Below are 6,134 nucleotides of genomic sequence, written 5' to 3' on the forward strand. Positions count from 1 at the left end.
TTTATCTAGTATTAGGCAATAACATAATCTTAAAAAATAGACTAAATATAACATATATTTCTTTTAAAGGGGACCAAAGCACTCATTTTAATATGCTAATCATACATCATTTGGACTAAGAGTAAATTTATAAATAACTTAAGGGGGCAATAATGTTATTATCTTTTATTTTGGACTTTTTAGTTTAGGATTTTAGCCGATGATAGCAAAGATGGGGCCATATTGATTGGTATCTTACGAATACTCCTAGTTTGGTCGATGAATAAGTTATTATATAATTATTTGTTTCGAAATTAATTATTTTTAAATTATTATATATAAAAATAATATTATAATTTTAAGATAACTAATTTCAAAATAAATTATATTATTTAATTTATCATAATTAAATATGAGACGATGAATATCAATTACCATCAATCAAATAAGTGATTTTCGCACTGATTAAGAATTCCAACTACCCCATAAATTGAAAATTTATCTATTTAAAATTAATTATTCTTTATTCTTTATTCTTTATTCTTCACGTCAATCGAGCTCTTCGATTAAAAGAATTTTATTGGTAATTACATTTAATGTGATTAGTTAAAAGGAAAAAGAAAGAAGATTGACTCTATGACATTTGATATATAATGCATATCCGAGGATATTCTTTGCGGGTAATTTACACTAAATGTTAATTAATGAAAACTATACTTTTATATTTTGGTGCGACTACAAGGACAAGTTTGTTTGACACGACAATTTATTTGTACCAGATATTTATATAAGATGAAAGAAATATAAAGCATGAATTTTTTGTATAGGTAGTTATCAAATAAAGGTTTTTTTCTACCGCAGAGTATCATTTTTTAAAAATCATTTTTATTAATTTAGCTCACTGAAAAAATTCATGATAAAAAATACTTCCTTCGTTCGAAATTGTTTGTCATGTTACGCTTATCGAAAGTCAATTTGACTAATTTTCAAAGATAAATTAGATCATATTAATTTGATATTTTAAACAAAAAAATTATATATTCTAAAACTATATAAAAAGTACTATAAATTACAATTTTTTACATATTAATATGATGAAAAAATGTATCTTAAAATGTTAGTCAAAGTTTATAATTTGACTCTAAAAATAGAAATTATGACAAATAATACTGGACAAATGTTAGTTAAAGTTTTTATATGTATGAGTACCTGTCTTGTTTGTAAGTGTAATGCCTTATTTGAACTCATCCTATATGTCTTTAAAATTTGATTATAATGTGTTAATCTATTATTTACTTTTACGATAGAAAGATGATAAAAATGTACTTTTTCTTTGTTTTATCAGATCATCATCGCTTGTTATAATATCTTGTCGTTGATCATAAATAATAATATAGTCTATCGTCTTTATATTTGTCAATTTACATTTACTTTTTTTGTTAGAAAGTTGATAAAAAAACATACTTTTTTCATTGTATTGTCGAATCATCGATAATTCAAGTTTGATCTTAAATATTTATCTCTTATTAACATTTTGTCGTTGATCATAGATAGTAATCGAGTTTATCGTCTTTACACTTGTAACTTTATATTTACTTTTTCGATATAGAGATGACAAAAGAACGTACTTTTCTTTGTATATATTGTTGTTCAGTTGATTTAAGTTTAATCTAAATTTATTTTTTATTAATATCTTGTCACTGGTCATAAATAGTATAATGATCGAATATGTCGTCCTTATATTTGTAAGTTTGTATTGATATAGTTAATTTACTGTAATCACGAATTTACGTGTGACATATTATCTTTAGCTTCCAAGTATTTCGACTTGAAATCAATTTGCTCCATTTTAGTAATGTTAATGTAACTAAAACGGATTTGATATAAAATTAGAAGAGCATTTTCTTGACGGTTAAATTTTAAAAAAATAATACTAATGAATATGTTATTGATTAGGTTATCGATTTAGCATGTTTACAAATAAAAAATAGATTAAAAAAATAATAATATATAAAATCAAACCAAATCAACGTACACCTACTTATTAAACAATACTATATTTTATTCGTAATTTTATCACATTGTAATAAATGTAATGTAATGTTTTAAAACAATATTAAAATAACTTATTTTAAAATCTTATAAACTTAATTTTTTTAATCGATAAAATATGAGACAATTTAATATCTTTCAAATATTTTTGTAAGATTGCAAAGAACATCAAGGGGGTGTAGCTCATATGGTAGAGCGCTCGCTTCGCATGCGAGAGGCATGGGGTTCGATTCCCCGCACCTCCATTTTATTTTATTTTATTAATAAATAAAATAATGTTTTTACCAAAATTATTATAATTTTATCCTTTTTACCAATTTTAATATATAGTCAAGTGCATTTATTTTTATTTTCTGAAAATTATACGAGGCAAGTTCTTGTACTCCATTCTTTTTTATAAATAATACCAAATTATTATAATTTTATTCTTTTTACCAATATTAATATATAGTCAAGTGCATTTATTTTTATTTGCTGAAAATTATATGTGGCAAGTTCTTGTACTCCAAGCAAAGTTTATCCTTTTTGTGTAACTAACTTTTTTCTTTCCTCTTTTAATAAAAAGAAATGTATCTTCAATCAACTATCAAGTTAAAAATATATATTTATGTATATATCTTAATTTGTCAGAAAATAATGAAGATGTTTCAATTGAGCATTTAGATACACGATAAAGTGTTCATGTTAAACATTTTCGCTTCAAATTTATTGAAAAACCTTTTCATGTGTTATCAAATGTAAAGTATTAAATATGTTATCTCATTTAACTATACACTCAACATTAATTGGAGCAGATTAAGGTTCTACCACTTATTGAGGCTAATAATTAATTATAATTAAATTTTTTAAAAAAAAACATATTTTAAGTAGAGTTCTTTTGTCTACCTAACAGGCGATTGAATGAAACTTTTTCAATTTTTTAGTTGGAAATTTCTAATAGAAACAATGTATTATATGATGAGTTTAACGAGCTCGATGTGATACTATTTATTTTTTATAGTAGATATATAAGAAACGCGTATCTTTGTATCTAAAAAACCGCCAATACTAGCCAACAATTTCGTCGAAAAATTACGTTATATATAGTGATTAAATTTGGGCTTTTAAATAAAATGGTGGAGAAGTTGAACTTCAGGGTACTCTATTGGGCCCATATCTGCCATAAAGTCCATTGTCATATAAATGGATGGCCCATAATACAGTTTCATAAGGCCCAATAACTCAGTTCAACAAGAAAATCAAGCCATAAATCATGAAGTTTATTAGGTAAATCGTGTCAATCTAACTAAAAAAATACATACATTGCAAAATATTATAAATGTATTTCTTAGTGAGAAATTAAAGTAAATAATCGTCCGTTCAAAAAAATAATATATATTTTGTGCATGTAAATATTTTTGACAGAATAGTCAAATGTGTAACTTTTCGTTTTTTAATAGCGAAATTGAAAATTCCCATCAAGATAGACTGACATAGAACTAGGAAAATCTTCTCCACATTAGATTTATGTCCATCTTAAATTCTATTGGTATTATTATGTCAAAACCTTATTCTTAAAATGATATTATTAAATTACAAATTGGTTAAGAATTTTTTAACATCTTTGATAATTTTAATGTAATCCTAATTTTTGTAATTGAAAAATATTATTGGATCGGGTCCATTCATAAGGGTATCAATCAACACATTACCTTGTCGTCCTTCTATATCCTACTTATAAATATAATTGTATCCTGATACGTGTTTAAACAAAGTTTTTTTATTGCAATATGTTAGATAAAGTAGGAAAGATGAAAAAATAAAAATTTCTTTATTCGTCATAACTTGAACTCAATTCACATTTCTTATTCAAACACTCTACACTAAACTCAATAAAGGTTCCACATTCAATCAATAGGTGTTATATATAATTGACGATTAACTTAGTAAGTCAACATCACCACTTTAGGAAAATAACTTCGTTATTCTCCTAGCTATCAATTTGTTCATATTAATTTACCATAGTCGATAAAAAAATCAGTATCATGATCAGCTACAGACTTAAAGTAGACCTAAATAATGAACTTTTTACTTTGACATATGTGATTAAAGTCAAACTATAAAGAAAAACTTATTTACAACCTGATTAAAAATCCATAAATTATAAAAACAAAAAAAATTCTTCATTTCATGAGAATTTTTAACTATCAATAACTCACCTCATTCATTTGTGCAAAGAATATAATCTAATCTCTTTACCAAGTACTTATAATGAAATACCATAGTCATGATACTAAAATAAATCTATGAAATTCCATGGCCTTTATATAAATGTGGGACCTCTAATCTATAATAATACAATGAATCCAAATTCTTGTATTGTCACTTAGTTAAATGTCCTTAAAGGGATGACAGAGGATCCAATCCTAGTTAACATTATTTTAATAAAATACCAAATAATAATATAATCAAATAATAACAAAATTAATAATTAGAGGACGGTAGTATTTATCAAAATATTTTAAAATAAAGCGATTTAATTTTTTAAAAAAATAATTAATTTGTTCGAAAATAGCAGAAGTGCACGTGCGTATCGCTCCGTAATCATCGAGATATTTGAGTCAAAAGATACCACGCACGTGCCTTTGGTCAATGGTCAAAAGTTAGTGTGATCACAATGCACGAGTTTAGGGGCCGTAAAAACATAATTAAATCACTTTATTAAACTATATAATATAATTAATTAATATACTTTATATACTACTACCTTCTAAAAGAGTATATAGACATGATATAAATTACGGTTTTTTTTAATTTATTAAGGTGAATTTCTGACATTATTTAATTTTAAATTACTCCACCTATTTTTAGAACCTGCTCGAAGGTATTATACACATTTTGATTAATGTATTTAATTATTTGGAAAATCTTGTGTTTATTTATATTATAATAATAAAGACATTAGAATAACACCACTTAAAATGATTGATGTGATGAATATGATTACTCTGAAATAAATTTGAGCTTTTGTGTAGTTTAATGTATCCTATTAAACACAAATTAAAATTAGTTAAGTTTTGAGTATTAGAAAAATTAAATATCGATAGAAAAAAATAAAATAGCACTACTAGTTTATTATTAACGTTAACTAAAGTCTTTTTGTTAATTTTTATGTTTAAAATATGTACATAGAGTCGTTTTAAATAGAAATATTTAATTAATTTGTGGTGGATTTTTTGGAGATAAAAATTCGAATTAGTCAAATACATAAATTACGGATGTTGAATTATAAAATAATAAGGTATTAAAAATGAATTATTGAGATCTGAAGTTCAAAATATCAGTTTTTCAGCATTTTAAGCATGTGTATGAATTTTATCTTGAAAACCTGAGCTGATAAAAATGAATAGGAAATTCGATAAATTAGTTAAAGTGCTCGCAAGCTAACCTCATATTATTATGTAAGATAAGATCAAATCATGGATGTTGATCTTTGATTATTTTCTTGAATTAATAATAGTATTAGGGTGATAATTGTTATGAACATAGGTCATGGTTTGCATGTTACTTTGCTATTTATTTCTACCTTTTCTTAGATTTATTGCACATGGAACAAATAGGAACCGCTAAATTATATTTTAAATAATTTAATTCACAGCTGTTCTTTTTTTCTAAAAAATATAAATATATATTTTTTTCTTTTTTTTGGTGATTTTGTTTTTGGGATAAACTTCAAATTTGGATTTTTTTTTTAGATTCTTAGCTTTATGTTCAGACATTCTCAGATTATATAAGTTTAAGTCTGAATGGGATTAGGTTTCTATTTGTGTATACTTTTGACTAATTTGTAGTTATCTTTTTTATTAAATAAGTAAAATAAAGTATTTTTTTTTCTTAATGTTTGTGTTTATCTTGATCAAATAATATATCTAATGTTACAAGTAGATATGATTTTGACAAAATGAGATAGCATTCAGATTTTAAATAATATTTAACATCATTTTCCTTTTAGTTTTTATGATTTTTTGGAAAAATATTATGGATTAATGATGATTTTTTTAAATTAAAAATATATGGTTGAAGTGAAGAATTTGTTATGTTTTAAAAGGATACCAACTAATTAA

At 24.0% G+C, this 6,134-nt stretch overlaps 1 non-coding gene across 1 annotated transcript; it reads left to right on the forward strand.

The window, feature by feature from the left end:
- Positions 1-2,203: 2,203 nt before the first annotated feature.
- TRNAA-CGC (transfer RNA alanine (anticodon CGC)) lies at positions 2,204-2,276 on the forward strand. The gene has a single exon. It is a non-coding gene; the product is annotated as a tRNA-Ala (tRNA).
- The last annotated feature ends 3,858 nt before the right edge of the window (positions 2,277-6,134 follow it).

Source organism: Solanum lycopersicum, chromosome 11, assembly GCF_036512215.1.
Source record: "Solanum lycopersicum chromosome 11, SLM_r2.1".
NCBI lineage: Eukaryota > Viridiplantae > Streptophyta > Magnoliopsida > Solanales > Solanaceae > Solanum > Solanum lycopersicum.